The sequence below is a fragment of the Haemaphysalis longicornis genome, unplaced genomic scaffold, assembly GCF_048455015.1.
Source record: "Haemaphysalis longicornis isolate Haplotype H1 unplaced genomic scaffold, Haemaphysalis longicornis Haplotype H1 scaffold_7, whole genome shotgun sequence".
Classification (NCBI taxonomy): Eukaryota; Metazoa; Arthropoda; class Arachnida; order Ixodida; family Ixodidae; genus Haemaphysalis; species Haemaphysalis longicornis.
Window position 1 is genome coordinate 168,666,938 of NW_027526422.1, and position 17,313 is coordinate 168,684,250.

The 17,313-nt window shown below is 44.3% G+C and overlaps 1 pseudogene; it reads right to left on the reverse strand.

Annotated features, from left to right (window-relative positions):
- Nucleotides 1-17,313, reverse strand: part of LOC144146653 (uncharacterized) — a 66,586-nt pseudogene that overhangs the window by 34,555 nt on the left and 14,718 nt on the right.

A 17,313-nucleotide genomic window follows, 5' to 3' on the forward strand; every position in this document is an offset into this window, starting at 1 on the left:
TTGGAGACATCGACCCGGCATCGATGTCCGACCCGAGATGGCGGTGGTTCACCAAAATAAGTGGCCTTAAAAGGTGTCAAGCAAGCGGCCACCACGCAGGAGCTCAACTGGCGCCATGTCAAGTACTCCCCACCAAAGAAAGGCAAGGACGCGAAAAAACGCAAGTTTCCTTGTATTCTTCTCACAATAATACTGCGAAAAACAATGTGCACTATATTGTTTGTGATAAACGTAGAAGAGGCTAAGCTCGTGCATTGGTAGGTTCAACTTCGTGCCCTGCAGTATGTTACTTCTTGGGATTTTATGACTGCCTATTTAGAAACAAGTGTTATTTTGAATTTGCCATAACAACAGAACCTTGTGAATGACGAATCCTGGATGTTAATTTAGTTGCGGCGTTTGAAATTGAGATTAGCTACACTTGGGATACGACTCATTTGGTTAAACTTAATCGCCAGCATCCTAGCAAACACGGATTACGTCGGGTTTTTCTTGCTCAACGCAGCTTGTTGAGTTCACGCACGATTTGGCTCTAGCAATAGATAAGCTTATAGTAGTTGACTCTTTTCTTGTGCGGCAAAAAAGCATTTTACGGTGTTTGGTATCGCCTTCTTGTTAGTACATTGCGGGCAATAAAGTGAATGAATCGGTTATTGCATGGACAGCCGAGTATATCTCTCTAAGACAGCAGGTTGTCGCTCTCAATGGTTGTTCGTCCGGATATGTTCCCGTGACCTCAGGAATTCCCCAAGGCTCAGTTGCGGGCCCTCTTTTGTTTGTGTGGCATCAAATCTTTGTTAAGAATGTTCGCGAACGACTGTGTAATTTACAGGACTATAGCGAATGAACGTGATTCAAAATACTTGAAGCATGATTCAAATTAATAACATCCTGGTGTGCTGTTTCAGAAAAAGTCGTTGAATTTTAAAAAGTGTGTTAACGTCAACATTACAAGAAAACCTTTATTCCAATTGAATGCGTATACAGTAAATTACACTTCTTTAAGAACGGCCGGGGAATATAAATAACGAGGAGTTTATTTAACGAGTTGTTGGAGAAATAGGCACGTTCACAACATAAAAGTTATGGCTGCACGTGTATTTGGCTTTCCGAGATAAAATTTCAGCGAACCACCACCTAACTTAAAAGAACAACCGTATTTCACTCATCTGAGCTCAATGTAGGAGTACGCATGTGTTTTCTGGGATCCCTACAGCAAAGAGCTGGTTGATAGGCTCGAAAACATACAGAATATGGCAGTGCGATTTGTATTAGGTATTGGCGCTGTCAACTTAGGATGAGGGGAAGTAAAAGTAAGCTTAAATGGTAAGAGGGGAAAGATCATAGACGAAACCTGAGGTTGAAAATGTTTAGTACTATATATCATTCAAAAACTGGAATAGAAGGGGAGAAGTATATCCAAGCGCCATTCTACATAGCCCAAAGTAGGATCGCTAGCTTCAAGCAAATTATTAACTTTCCTTTAAGGTGACGCCGTGCACGGTTCATTTCATTTTAGATCAAGATGACAGTGTAATTTTCTTCCACGTATAATTTTATCCACTGTTTATAATGACGATTTTTACCGCACTTTGTAGAGTTATTCTGTCATTTGGTCTCTTCTTTGATGCTTAGTGTTATGTATCTCCCTGCTTTAATGCATGCAAGGGCAAGCAGGTATCAAATAAATAAATGTTTAACTGAACAAATCAGTTAATACACAAACAAATAAATAAATAATAAATAATAAAAAATAAAAAATAAATAAATAAAAATAATAAATAAATAAACAAATAAAAAAAATAAAACAAACTTGCGGAGCCGCAAGTTCGCCTCCCACGGGTTGAGAACCCTACGCATTCAAACTTGACCAATCAAATATTTATTGCTTTATTCGTTGCAGTATGCAAGATTTGCTGTATGAATACTACAATTGCTAAGTTATTTGTTTGAAAGAAAACATGAAACTCTTGTCTTACCCCTTTCTTTGCGTGAATACAGAGTGATACAACTGCAGCCATCTGAAGAAGGGCGTCCTTTGCAACATGTCTAGAATTTTCTTAACTTAGTACGGCTTTAGAGGAAAATTAAGTTCTTTTGGACTACTAAGGAGTGTGCACGTAACTCATGAAAACAACATAAAAAATATATTGAAAATGAAAATACTTCTTTGACCTCTCCTAGGAAGAGCCCTGTTAAAGATTGTCACAAAAGTTGATCGAGTACAAAATTCTTTTGCAAGAAAAATGGGGAAATACTGGACATACTTTTTTTGTGAAGCAGATTATATTGAATGCTGCTGAGTGTTTTGTGGAGTACCGAACCGCTTCGTAAAGGCATTCGCAGAGGTTTTATATACAAAAAAACTGGACTAGCAGCTGTTGTAAAAATAGCTGATTTAGTTAGAGCATGAAAGTGTTGTCTTAAAAGAAATTGCCTTAAAGCGGCACTTTCATCTTTGGGAAATTCAACCCACTAAAATATGCGCCTTCCGCATCCACCCCTCCTTTCTTGTTTATTACAGGAAAGCCGCCCCATAGAAGATATGAGGACCTGGACGATTCATCTATTCCAGCTCCCCTAAGAAATGAATATTTGCTGTATTCGACCGTAAAAGAGGCACAGCAATTAAAGGACCGACCATTTGTGAGCACTGTTGAATAAATTAATTTTGGTGTAAACTGATGCTGATAATTAAGCCAGGCTGCCCTAAAGGCTGGACGGCTGGTGGTTGCGCGCGGGCTCACTTTGATGTGGGTGCAGTGGACCCCAAATGGTGGGTTTGTGCTGCTGGAGAGCGCGATTGAGTCATCTGCTTGCGCTGCATGCAGTGGTCGTCCACCGGCCTTAGTACAGGTAGCGTACTGTGGCTGAACAACAATGCCCGTAGCACGGCCGAATTTCCGGCAGCTTTAGCCCGGCTGGAATCCGACGACCGCATCTCGGCTGTCCTCGGCTGACCGCATCTCGGCTGTACGATTCAGCGCCAAATTCAATTGGGATACACATGCAAGGTAAACTGAGCGAGTGGAAGATATTCAATGTGCGAGCGCGCGACCTTCTTCCGGTTGCACAACCCGCCACATGATCAAAAGCGAAATTGTTGCGTTGTGATAAGTAAACTTTTGCAACCAACTTATTTTTGCACCCCTTATTGTAAGCACGACTTTCTTTTTCTGTACTTGTACACACACACTAGAGAAGAACAAAGAGCAGACTTTTTGTAAATGTTTTATTGCAGAAACGTACCATCGTACAGTAAAAACACAACATGAATATTTTACGATTTTAGTCGCATGCAAAAGGGTACGCCACATGCCGGCATGCTAATAACTAGGTATCAATCCTGTGCATATACATTATTTACGAAGGCTTTTTACAAAAGAAAAACCACAAAACCTATACACAAGTTCACAGCACTTACTCCGATATAAAATCATCCCGTGAGTGGGACAAGACATTGAGGTATACCCGCACACTTAAGACGTAAAGGAGCTCTGGGAAGTGGATAGAACAATCCTAAGGTACCTGAGTTGGACATTGACACATTTTCTATTCCGCAGCATTTTTTTATGAAAACTTAAGCAAAAATATACAATATATTGAAGCCACTACAAGGTGACCTGGGAAAATACCACGAAGGGTTTATGCATTCTTCAGCGGGACATATCTGCATTGTTTAAGGATAAAACCAAATACAAGCAAATAATTTGTACACACATACATGCCCCCTTCCGAGGCAAAAAATAGTGACACATTATACAAACGAAATACTAACAATTACGAAAATTTCCGCATATTCCGTGCCGCAGCAGATTTTCTGCTGCGTTGTTTTGCCAAGGAAATATTAACAAAACGAATGTGCCACAACAGGCGAATCCTCGCAAAAAGGTGCACGAAGGCTTCCTTGCACTCTACCGTGTAGAATTCTTGCCTTTTCACATAACCGTGCAAAATGCTTGCCAAAACTCAATTGACGTTAGGCAGGTGCGCCACAACACCAATATGCTCCAAAAAGCAAGCTTACATGACCTTAAGGTCTTAAAGAAATCGTCAGAAGGCACTGTAATACTTCCAAATAAATCTGGGGAGTTCTTATTTGCCTTCAACATTGCAAAATATTGGTGTGAGGCACTAAGCCGGCGATCGACATTCTTCATAAGGGCGCTGCACACACAGTGCGGAGGCCTCTTCAACAAAAATTGTCGCACAATATATCCCCGAACATAGTAGAGAACGTTATCTTCCACTATATCATGGCTAGCTGGCTGTTCCTCATGGGGAAGGATATCAACTGTTGATGCTGCATCAAAAGTAGTGGCAAGTGAAGGCGGTCGCTCTGACATGTGTGCCAGCACAGTGCTGTGATCCTGTTCACAGTTTCCTTCGGAAGAAAGCGAAACCAGTTTGCCAACAGAAATGTGTTTCAGACCTGATGTGAACTGAAGCACATTTGGATTGTCATTGCAGCCATGCTTTAACCTAAGCAACCCGAAAAGATTCTCCAGGGGGTCCTGCTGTAACCAGCGAGTCAACAGCACACGAAAATCAAAATCTTGAAAGAGGTCGTCCCAGAGGAGGATAGCCTTTATGGTGACCTTCCTTGCTTCAACTGTGTGTGGTTGCCGAGACCCTTCAAATTTCCAGCTTTCAACCCATGACAGGCACTCCCGCAAAAAGGCTAAGTGTTCGGAGCCTTCCGAAATTGCATAGCGCAACTTTTCACCATTTTTTTTCACAGAAGAGCTGTTGAGACAGTCGAACAACTTATCGATCTTCTCGAGGAAATCAGCTGTGGGTTTTGCGAGGGCCGTTAACTCGCCAAGAGCAATGAACACGTCAATGGCCACTGAAACCGATTCGCTCATCACCTGGGTGGCATATTTAAATTTCATGTTATTGAAAGGCTTCCGGTAAATGTGGTTGTCGGTTAGTTTCTTTGCCAATTTTAGTTTGAGAGGATGCGAGCTTTCGTATAGTTGCGTAATGAAAGCCCAATCAACTATTTCTTGCCCGACATGGAGCTTGTGAGGTGCGCGAAGATTATTCCTTGTGCATTTGAGTAAGTGTGGCCTGTCATATAAGAAATAAATCTTACGGCCTTCAAGTACAAAAAATGCCTCTTCAGACGTCACACCTAGCTTATTTGCCACGGTGATGTTGCTCCCACCCTGGTCACAGATGAGCGCCTTCACAAACAACTGGATTCCTTGCAGCTGCTTAATTAACGTTATGATTAAATCATGTAGAGTATCTGCGGTCGCCTTGGTCCTTGATACTGTGTAAGCAACAGGTTGAATCCACGCTTTTGAAATGCCTGCAACAAGTATCAGGAGCGCTGAATTTGCCACGGCCGGTATTCTTTGCGTACCACTATCGGCAAATCCCATCACAATGTCATGCCTTGCATCGTACTGAAGATTTTCCTTCAAAGACATTTCGTCAAATATTAATGTACCCGCACGATCCGTTAAAGACCAATCCCGAGTAGCTTCTTCGAGGGCTTCAATAACGGTTCTAATAACTCCGGGAGTCATTGGAATATTTGACAACCACTGTTTTAGTGACCTCACAGTTGGCATGTCAAGCCGTGTAGACAAATGTCTGTACGCTTTGGGACCATGAAAGTACAAGTTTAAAGCGAACTGGCGGTGCTCGGGCGACCACCTCCTTCCTCTGTGTTTCACACCATTACTTTTCACTTGCGCCTCAAGCAATCTAAAGAATTTCTTGCTGACGTAGGGCCTGATAGCATTCAGCGCGTCTGACTTGGAAGTCTTTCTAACTTTTTTCTTGCCAGTTCTTGACATTGCCTTCCGAAGCCTTGCGTTTATCTTCCGCAGGTTGTCGATTTTTCTGGCTGTCCGGGGCGAGCACCTAGAAGTCTTGTGTTGCCGAGCCGCTGGCATGGAACCTGAAACAATTATAAATAAAAGCTCAATATCCTACTGTATCTTTCCGAAATGCCACGATGATTTTTAAACGCAGTAAAACTTTAAGCCGCCTCTACAATTAAAGTATTTTATTATCTGTGATAGAAGTAATCACTTGCTTATATTTAGTTCTAGATGCTTCCCTTATTCAAACTTGAGGCATTGGAGCAGGCCTCCCATCAGCACATTGCTGGGTATTAAGCTTATTATTGGCCTATATAAACACCTACCCAGGCAGCACGGAAAGTCCGTTTCTTGACCGGCCAACCTATGGCTGTTCTCCGGAATGCTCGGCAAGAGGCAACGAATTGGCTGCCGTTGATAATAAAATGGACGGTACGAATCCGGCTGCCGTCACCTCGGAACGTTTTCGGCAGCCAATGCTCATATGTTGGTCGCCTTTCACTGGTTTGCCGTAACCACGGTTTCTCCCCGGCGCGGGTTGCTTATAAATTCTCTGGTAAGTCACCCGCCGCCGAGGAACGGCGCTTGCTCCCGCAACATTGATCAGAAGACGTGCGGCAAGCTTGCGGCTGCCGAGTACTCTTTTTTTCTTTGAAAGCCGGTCATCAAAAGATGAGCAGCAGGTACCCGTCTTCCGAGCGTCCAACCTCTTTTCGCCTGCCGGAGTATAAAAGATGAACGGCTATGATGCCGTAGCCGAGTACTCGTTTTTCCTATGGCAGTTAATGTTCAAAAGTCGACAAGAAAACGTCTGGCTCCCGATCGCATTGATCCATTCGGAACCAAATATTCACGCTCCTGCTCTTCGAAAGGTGAACGGCTGATGTCTGTCACAGGTCTAGCACCGCCCCTGCCCAATCACCGGAATTCCGAAGGTCATGCGTGGGCTTGCGCTTATCCACCGAACACAGTGTGCTGTATATACATGTACACTCATGGACGAATGAATGAAAACACGAAAATATTAAACGGAACGCTCTAGAGGAAAGAATATGGATAGTGAATGCAAAATAATGGCTCGCTAGTGGTATATTTGGAAAGACACATTTTCAATCTTTGTTACTGTTATATAGCGGCGCGATTATTTCATTTGCATGGAAAGAAATCGCGCTATTTGTGTGTTCCGGTTCATATTTTCGTGTTCGCGTTTCATTTGTCCATTATACGTTTTAGGCCATTCTTTAAACTTGAAACCAAAAATAAATGTCACTTTTTTGGACTAAAGAAGAAGTGCGCGTAAAACAACTCGTGCTTTGCCAGCCTGCATAGACACTGACAGCATTGGTACAGACGCTGACCTCATTGGTATTGCAATTTTTGATACAAGTTAAAAACGTAAGCTTTGTGACGAACCGCGACGCAGAGGAGGTTAAGGATCAATGCTCCGGGCGCACAACGCATATTACCTAGAGTAAAAAAGACCGCCCTTTTGGCGGTCTCTTGGCATTCTTTTTTCCTTGGGACGTCAAAATCACTGCACGCAGAACGTTTGTCAGCAAGTTTCCTTGCTCGTACAAGTGACCTAATACTACTCTGCGGAAATATGTATTCTATAGAATCTGTATTTTGGAGCATTCATCGCGATAGCAGTAATTACATGCAACTGGCCCATGTCGTGCCATCAAGCAACCCTTTTTATTCGCCGTCTGTGTTGATGGAAAGAAGCAAAAATCGTATGTGCTATTGAACGAGTTCCCGGCTTTAGCACCTAAGTAGCAGTCAAGAAATGCACTAACATGGGCCCAAACAGCGGCGAAAGCTCGTGGCTTCCTGGACTGAGAGAAGGCCAGCAGCTATATGTAAACAAATGTGCCGCTCGGAGGACGCTAAACATGACAGCAGATCTATGTACCGATAAGACCTCCCACTAAAAAAATTGCCGAAATTCAGGTTAGAGATAACATTTTTTTTTTCACGCGTCAAGAAAACGAGGATTTCACCAGCCGAAGCCATGATAGCAGTCTAAATATGAAGGCAACGATTCATTAATTAGACCACGTGGACATCCCAAATTTTAGTTCCCTCATTGTTTCTGTGGAAGGCGAAGTGGTCCCAATCTTATCTTTACAACCCCTCAGACGTGACCAGAAAGAACGGTGCATAATTTGAGCGTATTTTGTTATAGCCCTGAAAAAAAAAAATAAACTGGTACGTAAATTTCTGTGATTGGTTGATTTATTATTATGTGGCTTAACGCGCTGACGCTATAGATACGCAAGCGACGAGGAGCGCTGTAGTGGAGGGCTCCGGATTAATTTCGGTCACCTGGGGATCTTCAACGTGCGCCGAAATCTCGAACACACGGGCGTTTTCGTTTTTGGCCTCCATCAGAAGTATAGTTGTATGACGGTTTCAACCTTTCAGAAGAGCTAGCTCTTTATCTTTGATTTCTAATACTTTTGATTGACAGCATATAACTTTGTTTATACAAAACTAGCTTTAACCAAAGGTAATTGTTTAGAGGAACTCGTTCGTTTGGGGGTCTATTACCTATCATGCGCAATTACGGGGTGAGTAAGCTGTCACGCACACACAAAAAACCACAGCTAGCCGCCGCTGCAGCTACAACTGCCAACCGACCACTACAGAAATCTCCCTTGTCTGGGCTTCCCGATTGCTGCATGGACCAGTTCCAGTTACTTCAGCATGACCTACGGAAACGTGAGGAAGCCTCAACATCGCTTTCGACAACGACTACCTGCATGCATTAGACGAGACGAGTATCACCTCTCTGTCACTCTTGTAGTGTTCGTTAGGACATTGAATCTGCACTGTGTGCTGAAACTCAGCGTTTCCTGTGCTCACAGCACTCGACTGCGTCTGCGACAAGGGCTGCGAAGGCCTTGCCTTTCTCCGTGACCGCGCTTTGAGAAAATTCTGTGAACGTTTGCACTGTGTGCGCGTTTGTGCGTCTTTCAGATTTGCGTTTCTAGAGTACTGATAGTGTATGTGTGCGTTTTTCTGTGCTGGTGTATTCATTCCTTGTCATTTTCATTCATCAAGCCATCTTGTTTCCAGGCTGACTTCTCCGTATCATGAAGGTATTCCTCCCTCCCAGTTTTCCTCGCAGAAGTTACGAAGAAAACACCCGACAAAAAAACTCCCAAGCATTTCCCCGAGGGTGAACATGGTTAAGTGCGAATGCACGGGGTGATGCTATGAGGGGGAGTAAAGTTAAAATCCGTTGGCATTCGCCCGTGAGCGCGCGCGAGCCGACCCACGGAGGTCTGGCAGTTTATCGCTGCATATATAGGGGGGTACGCCGCGCCGAGCGCGCCGAGCCAGGTGGCTGAGAGAGGAGGCGAGCGCAAGGAGAGAGGGACAGCGGCGCACGGCAGCTGCAGCCGAGCGAGGGGGAGAGGAGAGAGTGTGACGTCACGGTGGAGAGAGAGGCGCGCGGCAGCTGCTGGTGAGAGGAGGCGCGCTGTGACGTCATACCATGACGTCACGGCGCGAGGAGCGGTGCGGGGAGCGGCGCGCACCCGCGCAGCCACGGCGACGAGGCGGAGCGAGCGCGGTCACGTGGTGAAGTGACGTCACCGCGCCGTTGCTACCGACGCTCCTCTCCGCTCCACGCCGTTGCTAGGGAGAGGAGGACTGCGGACGCCGCCGCCGGCGGTGGAAGGTTTGGGGTCGCTTATAAAGTGCATTCGCACTTAAAAAGAAATGCTAGTGAATCCTGTCGAGTACAGTAAAGACTCACATAAACGCTGTACCTTTTACGAGAAGTTATAGATTTACCAACCAAGTGGTTGAAAAAGCGTAAGGCGAGCGACACCTGCGACAAAGATTTCCCTCGGTAATGATAACGCACCCTGAAGTCTCAGATCACACCTTCAAATGATTGATGCAACATCACGATCTGCAAATGCGCGAGCCGAATGATTCAGGACTCCCGTGCAAGCCTGCTCTGAAGCAGGCCGAACGCCAAATTTTGTCCGAGCTGAAAAGCACGTAAGGCCCACGTTAATTTTTATTTGTCTGGTTACGACCGAGACAAGTCCACGAGACCGCGTACGGCGCAGGGAATCAGAGCCAGAGATAGCGGCAGATAAGACAAGTCCGAGGTAAAATAAATAGCTAAGACAGGTGAAACGGAACATGCCGTCACCCCGATTCAAAGACTTTTACTCGCCATCATCATCCCTGTTCAAGGTTTTTTCAGGGCGCTGCCATGCGCCAAAAATACAGCCTGGTTGGCTTACATCTTCTGGCCAAAACTGGCAGCCAATCGGAAAAGACCGGGAGCAAGAAGGCAGCGATCGGCAAAGTTGCAATCAGGAGCCTATTAAAACTGAAATACTTGTGAACACAAAAAGCAATATTAATTTGGAATGAATGATTCCTTAAAGATTGACAAATTTCGCAATGTTGCGTGATCACTTTGCATGAAAATACAAAGAGGGAACTCTGCTCTTGTGTTCGGCGCTGCAGTCGCTTCCGATCAGGATTCTATTTAAACTGAAATACTTTTGAACACCAAAAGCAATGAAAATATAGAATAAATGATTCTTTGAAGATTAAAAAAATTGGCAACGTTGTATGATCACGTTGAATTAATATATAAAGTCGTAACTCTGCTCATGTATTTGGCCGTTTCGGCGCTGCGGTCGTTTGCGATGTAATTTTTCCATCAACAAGTGCTGGCGGCGCGTTCGACCGTGGTTGCGCGTTGTCCGTGTTGTTATTCATGTTTTTTGTGCGATATACCGTCGTAAAATGTGTTCACCCTTTGTGGATAAAGCCTGCTTGCGACGTTGGAAACACGTGCAGTTAAGGATAAGCTGAAATACAGCGGCAAACGATCGAAGGACGGCGGCGTTTTCCTGTGCCCGGACAAAGAAGTTCGGTAAGTTCTTTTTTGCGGGACCTTTTCTAGCGCGATTAAGGTTCGGTGACAGAAACGTGTTATTGGCTTGATTTATCGTTTCCGCGTCAGTCTCACGCTGTGGTTCATGCAAGCTAAATGCAATTTGCTGGCGCTGCTTGATATGTCTAGCGTTGCTGACGGACAGGTGGTGGGCGCAGCGGAGGGCCTTAGGAAGCTTGAAATAATTGCCGGTGCTTTTGATAACATCGTGAGGAATCGATGTGTTTGGTTTCGTATGCGTTTTTTATCGCATTCGGTCTATTTCTATATGCGGCCGTGCGGTTTCACCGCGCTTTTGTTTTATTTCGATAGCTGTGCCACTTCGAACAAAGCAAAATACAATGTGCGACTGCTTAACTTATCGGACGTAAAACTTCCCTTGAGAAAAATGAAAACCGGAAATAGTTTGAAAATCCTAACTTGGCAATAAAAGTGTTTTGATATTTTTTTATCGTCTTGTTACTGGCTGAACACCTTTCCTGACCCTTTTTCGCGTTCTCTTTCTTTGTAAACTATTTGTTTTCTTCGAACAGTTTGTAGTTCAGGAGCACCTAGTCGGAGTATATTTCACATTGCTGTAAACGCTATCTACGCTTACATAGCATTGGTTTTGAGCACCTTTCATCAATTCTGTGGTTAGGTCTTTTGACATAACTGTCTTGATAATAAAACAATCATTGAGTGAGTGTTCTTACTTCTCGGAATGTGTAGTGTACTGTGAGCTTTTAACTTTGGCAAGTAACGACGTTTGTGCTTATGTAACTTTTCTTTGCAACCTTTTCATTTAAAAGTGGCTGGAGCTTCAGGACGGGGGCTTTCTGGCAAGATGAAAAGCAATAACAGGTACGTACTGCATTTATGTGACCGATATAGGAACCCAGAAATAGAAACTGGACCTATAAGTATGCGTTTGAGTGATGTGGGGCCTTTACAGCAGGAAGTATGCCCACCTAACTTGTGGGAGTTGTTTATTCTTGCATTACCACAGGAATAATAGTAGTAGGTAGCCCTTTCAGCGGTAGGACGCTCTGCATGTTTAGGACAGTTGAATTATGTTGAATGTAGCTTTTTATACGTGCAGAAAGTGAATTCCTGTTTTATATTTCTTTTGCACACAATGTAGTGCCTGTGCAACCCAGGTTTTCTGGGTGAAGAGTCCTTCAACATCTGCTTGAGGCTAGGCAGTTGTTATGTCATAATGCTAGTAATGTGAGTAAGCACAAGGTCTTGCAGGTGCAGTCCCAGTGCCGCAAGAAGTAATTGGAATGCTGGAGCTGGGGCCAAACTCGGGTCTGTGTAGCTGCACCAGCGGTAACTGACAGCAGCATATCATATTATACGCATGCATATCGGCCACAATATCCCCTCTATACCTATGGACTCTTCTGTATTACCGTGTCACTGAGCATTATGCATTGGATGTTAAATGCCGCGCCAGTGGAGTGATGGTGCTGTCAGCAGACACTTCTGGCAGCATAGCCTGCATACTTCCAGTGACTGTGAGCTAGTCAAGCTGAATCTCTTGCAGATACAGGAAGGCAATGTTCTTTTCCGTGAATACAGACTCCTGACATCCTTTGGCGCTATCTATGCACTGAATTTACATGGCTTCCTTGTCAGTGTTCAGTTAATCAGCCGGCTGTTTTGCGATGGGTTAAGCAAAATAAAAAAAAACAGTGGGGAGGTTATGCTGGGTGTGCGTGCAAGGTCCCGAAGTTATTTGTGAACTTGAGTTGTAAGTTGATCTGTCAAATAAATTTCTTTCCCTTTTGCATTCAAGCTCACCCACCCCCTTCTCTGAAATAAGATCATGTCTATGCTACTGAGCTGCACTGTTGTTGGCACCTGGAGTGAGGCATCTTTATGCTTCATTTCTTTATGTCGACTGCATACTGTGACTGCTCAAAATGCTGTAAGCACAGTGCTTACATTATGCGCACAGGCTCAGTTTTTGTGGGAGTTCAAATTCATTTCAACCAAATAACCTTCCGTGGTGGCTCAGTGGCAAGTCGTTGCGCTGCTGAGCACGAGGTCGCGGGTTCGATTCCCGGCCGCGGCGGCCGCTTTTCTGATGGAGGCGAAAAGCAAAAATGCCTGTGTGTATGAGATTTCAGCGCACGTTAAAGATCCTCAGGTGGTTGAAATTAATCCGGAGCCTTCCACTACGGTGCGCCTCATCGCCTGCGTTGCGTCGGCGCGTTAAGCCCTACAATCAATTAATCATTTCAACCAAATAGATTTTTGTCGAAGCAAAACGAACCGTTGGGCTTTCTTTGCCATATTTTGTTTATTCTTGCTCATTAATTAAAAATATATTTTTTTTTCATCTATATAAAATGGCTTTAGTGCCTCTAAATGTGTGCAGACAAAAGTTAACATGCTGGGTTCTGTTTTTAAATGAGGCATAGCCACATGCTACTCAAGATCATGAGTTCGCTTTCTCGAATCATAAGAATTGACAATTTAGGTTCTTTCGGGCCAGTAAAGTGACCGCACATGTTGATGGGGTGGTAATTCTGGCAAGGCATCAACCGCTTGGTCATCATATTGAACATATATTTGGCTAGATAGTGTGCGAAGGATGTGAAAAGAACAAATTGTACCAAAATAATGTAAATTAAGTGCAGTCAAAAGTTTGGTTCTTTGCACTATAGGGTAATGTTAGTACCTAAGCAGCATTTACTGTATTCGCAAGCTTGAGACACTGACAGCGTAATGCACTCGCAGCTAGGCTCAGTGGCTAAGGTGTGGTGCTGAGCCCATATATGCAGGTTTGATCTTGGCCGCGGTGGCTGCTTTTCTGATGGAGGCGAAAAGCGAAAACACCCTTGTCTCGAGATTCAGCATAAGTTAAAGTTTCCCAGGTGCTCAAAATTAATCTTGAGCCCTCCACTACTGCACGCCTGCCTCATAGCCCATGTGCAGCTTCAGCGTGTTAAACCCTGCAATCAGTCAATCCGACGGCGTAACGTAATCACGTGATTTTTATCAGAGCCTTTTGGTGGGATGAGGGGGCAAACGTTGATAGCCCTGGCAAATAAAATGCATCAATGGTACAAATGGGTAAATGACGGTGATGGTGATTGATTGATTGTGGGGTTTAACGCGTTGACGCAACGCCGGCGATAAGGCGCGCCGTAGTGGAGGGCTCCGGATTAATTTTGGCCACCTGGGGATCTTTAACGTGTGCCGAAATCTCGTACACGCACGCGTTTTTGCTTTTCGCCTCCATCAGAAAAGCGGCCGCAGCAGCCGGGAATCGAACCCGCAACCTCGTGCTCAGCAGCGCAATGCATTAGCCACTTAGCCACTGCGGCAGGTACGGATAGGTAGGTTTACCTAAAGTAGCCCATGCTGGCTTGTGCTCCTGCATGGTCTACTATAGGTAGATATTGGGGCAGCAAGGCAGTGCTCCCTAATGATTTGGCCGCAACCCCCCTGTGTACCAAGCAGGGGTACCTGAAACAGTCCTTCATCATTTTTTGATACCTCAAAAGCTTCTGTCATTGATGATCGGGCACAAATAAGATTTCATTTCGTTGTTGCTTATAGCCTTGCTCTTCTGATCAAGATCGGTCTAAAAAAAGCACAGAGAACATAGTGTATGCTAATTTTGAATTTTGCCCTTCCAATAATAATGCCAAAGACAACCCCGTACCGTGTTTACTGAATTGTAATGTGACCACGATTGTAGCGTGAGGGGTGACTTCATCGCATCCAGAAAGAAAAATTAAAACCACTAAAGTAACTCAAGGGGTAACTTTCTGTCGTGCCAAAAAAAAAAAAAAAAGAAGAGCCGCGAAAGTACTCACGTGAGGCCAGTGGAATTATGGAAAAGCACATTTATTTTTCAAACACTTGGGCTAGGCGCCCACCTTTGACACTTATAACTTCGCAGGAAGCCCATCTGTCGAGTGATATCACTTGTTTTGAGCTGTATCAGCTCAACACTGACCGCCAAAAGGCGGTTACACTGGTTGGTGACGAAATCAGCAACACCCTTTTGTAATTCTATGTGGCAGCTGTAGCAAGGCCCTCGGAAACTTTTTGGGCAGGATTCGCATGTAAAAAGGCGCTCCCGCAGTAGCTGCCATCCACAGACGGTCGATGTTTACTCTTCGGGGAGCTGCCGAATTCCCGATTTCTCGAGCCATTAAAATAGCATGGGTCATACTGAGTGCAACACGTTGCCGTAACAAGGGGAGCTGAAGTGGTGTTGAAACACTTTGGGGCAACGAAAGTTACCTATGCCTCAATACGAAAGTACGGCGCGAAAACAAAGGAAAAAAGTTGCGCACGCTGTCAACCACCACAGAAAAAAAGCAAGGAAACGGAAAAAGTCGATCTTAGCTTGTAGTGGACCCGAACAACTCTGACACATCTTGCTGACATAGATTGCGAACTGGCCAAACTGTAGCCATTGATCACAATTGGGTGCATCATTGCAATTTTAGGCAAATTCAGTTGCAGTATTAGATTGTAACGCGAGGGTTGACTTCAGGTTGCAAAAAGAAAACGTGTTATAATCGACTAAATACAGTAACATTCATATTTGTATTTAACTATTTAAATTCAATTTAAGAAATGTATATTTGTTCACCTCCTCTATTGTTTTGATTGTTCAGCATACTTGATCATGACAGCATCATGTGACGTTTTCTGACTGCCTAGAGATGAATGAACTCATGTTGCTCATGGCAATTTGCTGAATCACTGATTGAAATTTCGAAAAACTAGGGAAATTTTGACGCATCAGTTTGGTAGGCACCCTGACTATAGACCACAATTTTCCAACCTTCTCAGGGTGGCGCCATTTGCCCTGGATTGGTGTGGAGCTGTGCCGGCATTTCCCGGGGGAGAGCGGGAGCAGCCACGGCCCCAGCCACATGCCGCCAGCCGCATTGGACTGCGTATCGTGTGGCTGATTCGGACACCTAATCTGATTTGAAAATTGGTAAGTTCATATTCAACAGTTTGCAACCCACAGTTTACAGTGCAGTAGAAAGTGGGTTAAAGGTGAATGGAAGCTAGTTGCATGCGAGGATTGCGTATGCTGTACACAGGCTGCAAATGGACTATGCTGTGCGTGGTTCTCACCGAAATCGCGGTTTGTGGAGCTATATTTCTCTGTGTCACACTTTTTCCAGTCAATTGCTGCACCCGACTCCTATACCCTACGAATTAGCTATGCGTCTCACCGTCCCCGCAGAGCTGAGCTGTAGCATTAGAAAAGGGTTGATTTTTGTTTGTTTCTCGTCTATAAAATGAACACTGCTAACCTGTAGGGAACAGAAATTAGCGATAGATAATGGGATTGGAATCAATAACTGGGCTCTAAAAACAGCGTGCGACAGCGCGTATTGTTGCAAAGGTGCTACATTCAAATATGTTCAATTGGGCGTGATAATCTATTTGCGGAAGCACTCAGGGACCCCCAAAATCTTAGTTTTGGTTTTAATGCATAACGATCTTGTGTTTGTTATTTTTTTATGTACTCAACAACTGTGCAGTGACACTAAAACAAGCAGCCTTTGCACATTTTCACCCAAGGCATGCCGACCTGCATGCTGGAGGAAAAAAAAAAGTCTGAAAAATGTGGGTACAGCTGTTATATTCAAGAGGACTGCCATGACAAAATATACCACTCAAAGGCCATGAATCTGATAAGACAACATGCGACACGGTGCATTTGCAGCCTGTGCACAGCATGGGCAAACCCGCCGTGCAGTTAGTTCTCGCTCACCATGAGTGCGCTCTAGTGCACTGTTAAGCTGTAGGGTGCTGACTCGTTGAATAAAATTGTACTTGCCAAAACCTTGGTGCTGAGACAAATCGTCTGGAATGCAATTGAGCAAGCACTGTTTGATGGTAATGGCATTATCTAACCTCATCGGTGCTTTATTTTTAGAAAGTTCATAGCATTATTGAAAACCGTGAAAGATGCAGCTTCTCGCACAAGTTCACGATGTGTGCTCTGAAATCGAGTCTGCGCTTAAGAACTTCCTTACTTGGGGGTAGCTGGATGAAACATAAATTATAATCATACAAAGAACTAAATATTGCCAATGTAAATTCAACAGAAATTCGTCTTTATTGTCTTTTAGTAGCATTTATTTATGCTTCCTCAGAAACTTCACTGCAGCAACCAAGCACAAGTTCAGAAGTTCTTGTATTGTATAGACAAGGCTTGCTCAGTTTTTTTAGTATCCTGTGCAAGTTTCTAACCTCTGTTGTTGGCTAGAAGCTTACTGTGTTAATAACCGTGGAAAGAACAAGCTGACAATGTTCCTGTCAGTGCTGCGGCACTAGCTCAAGAGGCAGCGGCTTTTTTGCCATTCACTATGCCGATGTGGAAAAAGCCATGTGTGCATTTCTCCTGGCAGGTTCCTGGAGACAGGGGTGCCTGAAGTAATGAATCAGTGCTGAGGTAAATAACGTTAAGCAATTATCACAATACAGACCTCAATGAAGAGCTTCTAAGATGTCGACGTAGGTATCGGTTTGTAAAGGTCCAGTTAAGATAGTAGGAAATTGTAGTGCATTTTC